Source organism: Scyliorhinus torazame, chromosome 2 (genome assembly GCF_047496885.1).
Source record: "Scyliorhinus torazame isolate Kashiwa2021f chromosome 2, sScyTor2.1, whole genome shotgun sequence".
NCBI lineage: Eukaryota > Metazoa > Chordata > Chondrichthyes > Carcharhiniformes > Scyliorhinidae > Scyliorhinus > Scyliorhinus torazame.
The window spans coordinates 274,019,966-274,029,763 of NC_092708.1; the positions used below are offsets into that span (position 1 = coordinate 274,019,966).

Genomic DNA, 9,798 nt, shown 5'->3' on the forward strand with positions numbered 1-9,798 from the left:
CCAGAGAGAGAATACGTTCCTTTTTTTATTTACTGGATTGATTTTCTGTTTTAAGCACAGCTTTTGAAAACAAATATCTATTTAAATATCATATCACTGGGAAGAGAAAACCATTGTAAGGCTTTTTTAAAAAGGGACTCACCGCCAATGTGGTTTGCCTTGTCAACGGGGTTTCTTCGCCATCACTTCAGGGGCTGGAAGGGGGGGGGGGGGAACAAGAGTCAAAATACAAGGAGACAGCTGTTGGCGTCTTGAACTGCAGCCTGCGCACAGGCAGAAATGATAGGAGATACATGCAAACACCAAACACTCCCAAGTGTTAGCTTCTACAGCTTCAAATGTTTTAGGAAGTCTGTTCTTCTATTTGCACTCTGACATGGTTCGATATATATATTTTTAAATGCGGGTGCTTTGAGGGATAACATGTAAACTCAAATAGACTTTTACTATTTAAATACAAATCCACATTATTGCATTAGATACATTCCGTAGGGGAGTGGGTGGACAAGGATCCAAGGACCATATGCACATGATTTGTTATCAAGGGAATAGTTTGAAGAAGCCCCGCAGATCAATAGGGAATTCCGATAGGAATCTGTCTGGGGGGGGGGGGGGGTGGGAGGAAACGAAACCCTCCGCGCACACTATTGGCTGAGCCAGGGCTGATTGACAGGAGTTTGGGCCATCCAATTGGCGGAGTCCTGTCAAGGAATGTTGCTGCAGAATCTGAGCAAGTCAAGTCACCACAGTGCCAGGTGACCACAGGCTGCTTATCCCTTTGAGGGGGAGAACTGACTGGTGGTGATTTAACCTGAGGATCACCACACCTCAGGCAAGGGACAAGGTTGACACTCGATGGGCCGAATGGCCTCCTTCTGCACTGTAAATTCTATGATTGAGAAGATGGAATAGCCTCAGCTGGTACAGGAATTGAACCCACACGGTTGATCTCACTCTGCATCATGAAAAAGGTATCCAGCCAACTGAGCTAATGCGACCCTCAAGTTGCTGGTGTGGGAGTAGGGATAAGAATGTAGACGGGTGAAGGCTCCTATTATTAAATGCACCAGGAAACCGACATGATCATTGTAGCAATGCTGTCTGTAGTGATCTTACACTGACCTTGCACTAGAATTGGTGTTTGCTACATTTTTGAGGAATGACCCAAGTAATTTTGTGTTAAATTCAGAGTGCTGAGCACTATTGCGGCAGAGTTAATTTTCATTGCAGTTCTCAATTAGCTTCAAGGATTTAGACAAGTAGCCTTAAAAAGAAAGAACAGGAAAAACTCAGCAGGTCTGGCAACACCTGTGGGGAGAGAAACAGAATTAACGTTTCGAGTCCATAATAATTCTGCTTCAGAACTTGGGACTCTGCTTCAAAACTTTGCTTCAAAACTTTGGACTTGAGACGTTCCGCCAGGGCCACTCAGCTCCTGACCTCATTACAGCCTTGGTTCAAATCTGGACAAAAGAGCTGAATGCCAGAGGTGAGGTGAGAGTGACTGCCCTTGACATCAAAGCAGCATTTGACGCAGTATGGCATCAACGAGCCCTAGCTAAACTGGAGTCAATGGGAATCAAGGGGAAGTCTCTCCACTCGTTGGAGTCATACCTGGCACAAAGGAAGATAGTTGTAGTTGTTGGAGGTCAGTCACCACAGTCCAAGGACATCACGGCAGGAGCTCCTCAGGGTAGTGTCCTGGGCCCAACCATCTTCAGGTGCTTCATCAATTACCTCCCTTCCATCATAAGGGCAGCACAGTAGCACAGTGGTTAGCACAGTTGCTTCACAGATCCAGGGTCCGAGATTCGATTCCCGGCTTGGGTCACTGTCTGTGTGGAGTCTGCACGTTCTCCCCGCGTCTGTGTGGGTTTCCTCTGGCTGCTCCAGTTTCCTCCCATAGTCCAAAGATGTGCAGATTAGTTTGATTGGCCATGCTAAAGTGCCCCTTAGTGTCCAAAATGGTTGGGTGGGGTTACAGGGATAGGGTGGAGGTGTGGGCTTGGGTAGGGTGATCCTTCCAAGGGCCTGTGCAGACTCGATGGGCCAAATGGCCCCCTTCTGTACTGTAAATTCTATGATTCTGTAAAGTCAGAAGTGGGGATGTTTGCAGATGACTGCACAATGTTCAGCACCATTTGTGACTCCTCAGCTAATGAAGCAGTTCATGTCCAAATGCAGCAAGACCTGGACAATATCCAGGCTTGGACTGACAAGTGACAAGATATATTTATGCCACACAAGTGCCAGGTAATGACCATCTCCTACAAGAGAGGATCGAACCACTGCCCCTTGACATTCAATGGCATTACCATCGCTGAATCCCTCACAATTAACATTCTGGAAGTTACCATTGATCAGATACTGAACTGGACTAGCCATGTTAATACTGTGGCTACCAGGGCAGGTTAAAGGCTAGGGGTGTTGGACCGGCCCGAGCTGCAGGTGGCTGCGGGGGCAGATGTTTTAGCCTTCACCTCGTTGATTGCCCGGAGGCAGATCTTGTTGGGGTGGAGGTCAGTTTCTCTGTATTGTGGCTTGGCGTGGCGGGGGACTGACTTGAATTTCTGACCCTTGAGAAGGTGAAACTTGGAGACTTCCGGTTGCGGCTATGCGGAGCTAAGTCGCACATTCGGAGGCTCCCGCAACAACAGACTTTTGGGCTCTTTTCAGGGCCCCCAACGGCACTTTTTCGACGTTTCCCGTTTCGACGTGTGGGAAGGAGTCTACAACAGCTCCCCGTCAGTATATGGCTTCAACTAGGAGCGGGGCGACAAAAAAGATGGTGGTGGACACGAAGAAGGTGCGAGGGAAGAAGGACAAAATGGCGGCGGGCGGTGACCAGGCAGCGGGGATGCAGTGGGCGGAAGAGCAGCAGCAGGGTATCCAGCGCTGCTTCAGAGAGATTAAAACGGACCTGCTAGAGCCGATGAAGGCGTCTATTGATAAGCTGCTGGAGACACAGACGGCCCAGGGAGTGGCGATTCGCGAGGCTCGACAAAAGATCGCTGACAATGAGGACGAGATCTTAGGCCTGGCGGTAAAGGTGGAGGCGCACGAGGTGCTCCACAAGAAATGGCAGGAGCGGTTCGAGGAGATGGAGAATCGGTCGAGGCGGAAGAATCTGCGGATTCTGGGCCTCCCGGAGGCGCTGGAGGGGCCAGACTTGGGGGCCTATGTGGTCACCATGTTGAACTCGCTGATGGGAGCGGGGTCCTTCCAGGTGCCCCTGGAGCTGGAGGGCCCATAGAGTGCTGGCGAGGAGGCCCAAGGCTAACGAGCCTCTGCGGGCAGTGCTGGTGAGGTTCCATTGGTTCGTCGATCGGGAGTGTGTGCTCAGATGGGCCAAGAAGGAGAGGAGCAGCAGGTGGGAGAACGCGGAGGTTCGGATATATCAGGACCGGAGTGCGGAGGTGGCGAAGAGGAGGGCCGGGTACAATCGAGCGAAGGCGGTGCTGCACAGGAAGGGGGTGAAGTTTGGCATGTTGCAGCTGGCGCGACAGTGGGTTACCTACAAGGACCAACACCATTACTTTGAGTCTCCGGAGGAGGCGTGGGCCTTTGTTCAGGACGAGAAGTTGGACACAGATTGAGGGTCGGGACGGGCGATTGGGGACTGCGGTTGATATGCTATGTTTATTTTTGTTTCGGTGGGGGGGTCTTTGTATTGCTCCGGGGTTCTTTTTCTTTGTGTTTTTTCTCTTTTGGGTTGGTGAGGGTGGCTGGGGCGGGTTGGGCACTGTTTTGGTTGGGTTGGTCGGGGAGGGGGGCTCTTGGAGGTGAGATGGGGCCCCACGGGGGAGGGGGAGGCCCGAGCCAGGGGTGAGGAGACCAGGCCTGGAAAAGGAGCTACGTCAGAGGTGGCGGGGCCTGGTAGGTGGAAAGCATGGGCTCTTTCCCGCGCTGAAGACTGGAGGGGGCGGGGAAGCGAGGGTTGTTTCCCGCGCTTAGAACAAAGGGGGGAGGGGGATAGCCTATGGATGGGGACGGGAGAGGAGGGTGTGCCACACAATGGGAGGAGTCGAAAGAGAGGCGGGAGTGGCCGGGGTCAGCAGGAGTCAGCTGACTTGCAATGGGGGGAGTAAATCAGCTAGGATGGGTCCTAGCCGGGGGTGGGGGGGGAGATCGAGTAGCTGCTGCTATGGTCAAGGAGGAGCTGGAGCGAGTGGGGTGGGGGGGGTCGAGACGGGGGTATGCCGCTGTGGGGAACGGGCCGGGTGAGGGGTACGGGAGCGTGGCTGGCCGAGGAGGGGTCATGGCTAGTCGGCGGAGGAGGGGGGCGGGTAGCCCCCTGATCTGGCTGATAACCTGGAATGTAAGGGGACTGAATGGGCTGGTTAAGTGGGCCCGCGTGTTCACGCACCTGAAGGGGCTCAAGGCGGATGTAGCTATGCTTCAGGAGACACACCTGAAGGTGGCAGACCAGGTAAGATTGAGGAAAGGGTGGGTAGTTTCACTCGGGGCTGGATGCCAAAAATCGAGGGGTGGCGATCTTGGTGGGAAAGAAGGTGTCGTTTGAGGCGTCGAGCATTGTGGCAGATAATGGCGGCAGGTAAGTGGTAAGTTGCAGGGAGAGAGGGTGGTACTGGTCAATGTGTATGCCCCGGACTGGGACGATGCGGGTTTTATGCAGCGTATGTTGGGTCGGATCCCAGTCTTGGAAGTGGGGGGCCTGATAATGGGGGGAGACTTCAACACGGTGTTGGATCCGGCACTGGATCGCTCCAGGTCTAGGACGGGTAGGAAGCCGGCGGCGGCAAGAGTGCTGAGGGGGTTTATGGACCAGATGGGAGGGGTGGACCCTTGGAGGGTCCCGACCAAGGCCGGGGGCTAGGGAATTTTCATTCTTTTCACATGTCCATAAGGCTTATTCCCGAATTGACTTTTTCATCTTGAGTAGGGGGCTGATAGCGAGAGTAGAGGATACCGAGTATTCGGCAATAGCCATTTCGGACCACGCCCCGCATTGGATGGACTTGGAGATGGGGAAGGAGAGGGACCAGCGCCCGCTGTGGCGCTTGGAGGTGGGGCTGTTGGCGGACGAGGAGGTGAGCGAGCGGGTCCGAGGAAGTATAGAGAGGTACTTGGAGACAAACGACAACGGGGAGGTCCGAGTGGAGATGGTATGGGAGGCACTGAAGGTGGTGGTGAGGGGAGAGCTGATCTCCATTAGGGCCCACAAGTAGCGGAGGGAGCAGGGGGAGAGGGAGAGGCTGGTGGGGGAGATGGTGAGGGTAGACAGGAGGTATGTGGAGGAGCCCGAGGAAGAATTGTTGAGGAAGAGGCGTAGCCTCCAGGCCGAATTCGACCTGGTGACCACCAGGAAGGCGGAGGTGCAGTGGAGGAAGGCCATGGGGCGATTTACGAGTATGGGGAAAAGGCAAGCCGGATGCTGCCGCATCAGCTTTGGAAGCGGGACGCAGCTAGGGAGATCGGGGCAGTTATGGACAGGGGAGGGAGTGTGGTGCGGAGGGGAGCTGGCATCAATGGGGTCTTCAGGGACTTCTACGAGGAATTGTACTAATCCGAGCCCCCACGGGAGGAGGGAGAGATGGGCCGCTTCCTGGACCAATTGAGGTTTCCAAAGGTGGAAGAGGGACTGGTGGCGGGATTGGGGGCCCCGATTGGGCTGGAGGAGCTGACCAAAGGGATAGGAAGCATGCAGGCGGGGAAGGCACCGGGGCCGGACGGTTTCCCGGTCGAATTCTATAAAAAATATATGGACCTGTTGGGCCCGCTGTTAGTTAGGACCTTCAATGAGGCAAGGGAGGGGGGGGCTTTGCCCCCAATGATGTCCCGGGCACTGATCTCCTTGATCCTGAAGCGGGACAAGCATCCCCTGCAGTGTGGGTCTTACAGGCCGATTTCGTTGCTAAACGTAGATGCCAAGGTGCTGGCGAAGGTCTTAGCCACGAGGATTGAGAATTGTGCGCCACAGATCATCCACGAAGACCAGACGGGGTTTGTGAAAGGGAGGCAGTTGAACGCGAATGTGCGGAGGTTTTTGAACGTTATCATGATGCAGGCGAGGGAGGGGGAGGCGGAGATAGTCGTGGCGATGGACGCTGAGAAAGCCTTCGATAGGGTAGAGTGGCGGTACCTGTGGGAGGTGCTGAAGAGGTTTGGGTTTGGGGAGGGGTTTGTCAGGTGGGTTAGGCTGTTGTATGAGGTCCCGATGGCGAGTGTGGCCACAAACAGGAGGAGGTCCGAGTACTTTCGGTTGCACCAAGGGACGAGACAGGGTTGTCCCTTATCCTCCCTGCTCTTCGCACTGGTGATTGAACCCCTGGCTATGGCACTGAGGGAGTCAAGGAACTGGAGGGGTTTGGTGCGGGGTGGGGAGGAGCACAGGGTGTCACTTTATGCGTACGACCTGCTGCTGAATGTGGCGGACCCAGTGGGAGGAATGCCGGAGGTAATGAGGATTCTTAGGGAATTCGGGGACTTTTTGGGGTACAAGCTCAACATGGGGAAGAGCGAGCTGTTCGTAGTTCATCCAGGGAACCAGGAGAGGGGGATTGGCGAGCTCCCACTAAAAAAGGCGGAGAGGAGCTTCAGGTATCTCAGAGTCCAGGTGGCCAGGAGCTGGGGGGCCCTGCACAGGCTTAATTTTACAAGGCTGGTGGAGCAAATGGAGGAGGAGTTCAAGAGGTGGGACGCGTTGCCGCTGTCCTTGGCGGGTAGGGTGCAGTCAATCAAAATGACGGTGCTCCCAAGGTTTTTGTTCCTGTTCCAGTGCCTCCCCGTGTTTATCCCGAAGGCTTTTTTCAGGCGGGTTAACAGGAGTATAATGGGGTTTATGTGGGCGCGAGGGACTCCGAGGGTGAGAAGGGTGTTCCTGGAGCGGAGTAGAGATAGGGGGGACTGGCGCTGCCCAACCTCTGTGGATACTACTGGGCCGCCAATGTGACGATGGTGTGCAAGTGGGTGATGGAGGGGGAGGGGGCTGCATGGAAGAGGCTGGAGACGGCGTCTTGTGTGGATACGTGTCTGGGGGCGCTGGCAACGGCGCCGCTGCCGCTCCGTCCAAGGAGGTATACCACGAGCCCGGTGGTGGTGGCTACCCTCAAAATTTGGGGGCAGTGGAGGCGGCACAGGGGGGAAGTGGGGGCCTCAGCGGGGACCCCATTACTGGGGAACCACCGGTTCGCCCCAGGAAGAACAGGTGGAGGGTTTGCGGGGTGGCACAGGGCAGGGATACGAAAGTTGGGGGACCTGTTTGTGGACGGGAAGTTTGCGAGCCTGGGTGTGCTGGAGGAGAAGTACGGGCTCCCCCCGGGGAACACCTTCAGGTACTTACAGGTAAGGGCGCTTGCCAGACGGCAGGTGGCGGAATTCCCGCGGCTATGGCCACACACAGTACAGGACAGGGTGCTCTCGGGGTGGGTGGGAGTGGGGAAGATCTCGGAAACTTACCAGGTGATGCAGGAGGAGGAGGAGGCCTCGGTGGTGGAGGTAAAAGGTAAGTGGGAGGAGGAGTTGGGAGAGGAAATTGAGGAAGGGACGTGGGCAGATGCCCTGGGGAGGGTGAACTCTTCCTCATCGTGCGCGAGGCTCAGCCTCATACAGTTTAAGGTGCTGCACAGGGCACACATGACCGGGACAAGGATGAGCCGTTTTTCTGGGGGTGAGGACAGGTGTGGTAGGTGCTCAGGGAGCCCAGCAAATCACACCCATATGTTCTGGGCGTGCCCAGCGCTGGAGGAATTTTGGAAGGGCGTAGCGAGGACGGTGTCGAGGGTGGTAGGATCCAGGGTCAAACCGGGCTGGGGGTTCGCAATATTTGGGGTGGCAGAGGAGCCGGGAGTGCAGGAGGCGAAACAGGCGCCTTAATTCTGGCCTTTGCGTCCCTGGTAGCCTGGCGAAGGATTCTTCTTCAGTGGAAGGATGCGAGGCCCCCAAGCGTGGAATCCTGGATCAACGATATGGCGGCGTTTATTAAGTTGGAGAGGGTGAAATTTGCCTTGAGAGGGTCGGAACATGGGTTCTTTAGGCGGTGGCAACCGTTCTTAGACTTCCTGGCAGAGCGGTAGACATTGGTCAATGGCAGCAGCAACTCGTGGGGGGAGGGGGGGGTCACTTTATTATTTTTTGTTTTTGTTATTCACACTGGAGGGTCTGAGGGGGTGTATATACTTGTTGTATTAAGTCGGGGTGTTAATGTTAATTTATTATTTATGTACGGGGGGAGGGGGGTATGGAGGGTTGTTTTTCTGGATTGTGTTTTGTATTTAACCCTGTTGGGTACCTTTTTTATTTTGTTCTTGATACTTTATGAAAACCTTTAATAAAAATTATTTAAAAAAAAAAAGAGAAGGTGAAACTTGAGCTGAGGGGGATGAAGGAAGGGTTCTACTGTTTACTATGGGGGGACTGTTTATTATGCACTTTCGGGAACTTGTTGCCATTGAACACTGGAGGTTGGGTTTACTGTTTTGTAACTTTTACCTGGAATGCACAAATCGATGTGTTGGATTGTATATTGAGGGGGTTGTTGTTTCCTGGGGATTGTCATTGTGTTTGTTTTTCTTTTGTTGTTTGATGATGAAAAAAATGAAAATGTGGAGAATAAAAAGATTTTTAAAAAGAACCCTCCACCACCTGTCATGATATGCAGACATGCAGATAATGATATACAGACAGGCACAGACAGGCAGCTAATGAACACAGAGAACAGGACATGACCAATGAGCAGGCAGGACACTCAGGGGTGGTATCTCTCTATAAAAGGCACTAGGCACTCACACTCCGCCTCTTTCCACTGATGAACATCTACAGAGTGAGCCAGGGTGTATTTACAGTATCACACCTGCAGCACGTGGCTAAGCGCTAGTCTAGTTCAGTCAGACAGAGTAACCACACTTAGGTTAGCAGAGAGTCGAACTCATAGAGAACTGTGCTACTGGTTCAATAAATCAGATTGAACTAACTTCAAGGTCTGGAGTATCTTTTGGTTAAAGCTGCATCCAGTTGCAGCCTGTGTTATCCCAGAGTACATAACGCGACATGCTACCAGGAGACTGCTTAATCTAGGTGGTTTACCTCAGTCCGTTCCGTGACGACCAGCGCCATAAATCGCTATGCCCAGTACAAATCGGCTGAAAATGAGAAACGTGCCTCCCACGAGGCAGAGAGTGTGCAGCCACCTCCCGGATGAAGTGCCTCAGCATTGATGAAAGCGGCCATTTCGCGTGCTTTTCTCAGGGCCCCACATATGCGCGATGCGAACATGGTCTCCCGGCACAATGGAGAAGATTCAAGCTCCTCACCAACTCAGGACTTCCGACAATCTCAGTGCCAACTGGCGGACATTCAAGCAAAAGTTTCTGCTGTACATCAAAGCTTCATACCTCGTGCGTGCGTCTGATGCAAGGAAGATCGCGCTTCTCCTCTCAACAGCGGGTGATCAAGCCATCGAACTCTTCAACTCTTTTCACTTCACCGAAGGCCAGGACAAGACAAAGTTTCAGACCATCCTGGACAAGTTTGACAGTCACTGTGAAGTGGACACCAATGAAATCTTCGGGCGCTACATATTCAAACAGCGTCTACAAGGTAAAGATGAATCTTTCAACTCCTTCTTAACTAACCTCCACCTGCTAGCGCTGTCCTGCAACTTTGGTGATATTGCTGACTCCATGATCAGAGACCAAATCGTTTTTGGAGTTCACTCTGATCCTCTGAGAGAGTAGCTACTGAAAATCAAGCAAATGATCCTGCCAGTCACGATTGAAACATGCACAGTGCATGAGCACGCCATAAATCACTATGCCCAGTACAAATCGGCTGAAAATG

The 9,798-nt window shown here is 53.4% G+C and overlaps 1 protein-coding gene across 1 annotated transcript in view; it reads right to left on the reverse strand.

The window, feature by feature from the left end:
- Positions 1 to 537, reverse strand: part of LOC140398702 (BRD4-interacting chromatin-remodeling complex-associated protein-like) — a 215,432-nt gene extending 214,895 nt beyond the window's left edge. Inside the window, exon 1 of the mRNA XM_072487720.1 lies at positions 143 to 537. The gene's annotated coding sequence lies outside the window, so the exon portion shown is untranslated. The remainder of the gene's footprint in view (positions 1 to 142) is intronic.
- Between the last annotated feature and the right edge of the window lie 9,261 nt (positions 538 to 9,798).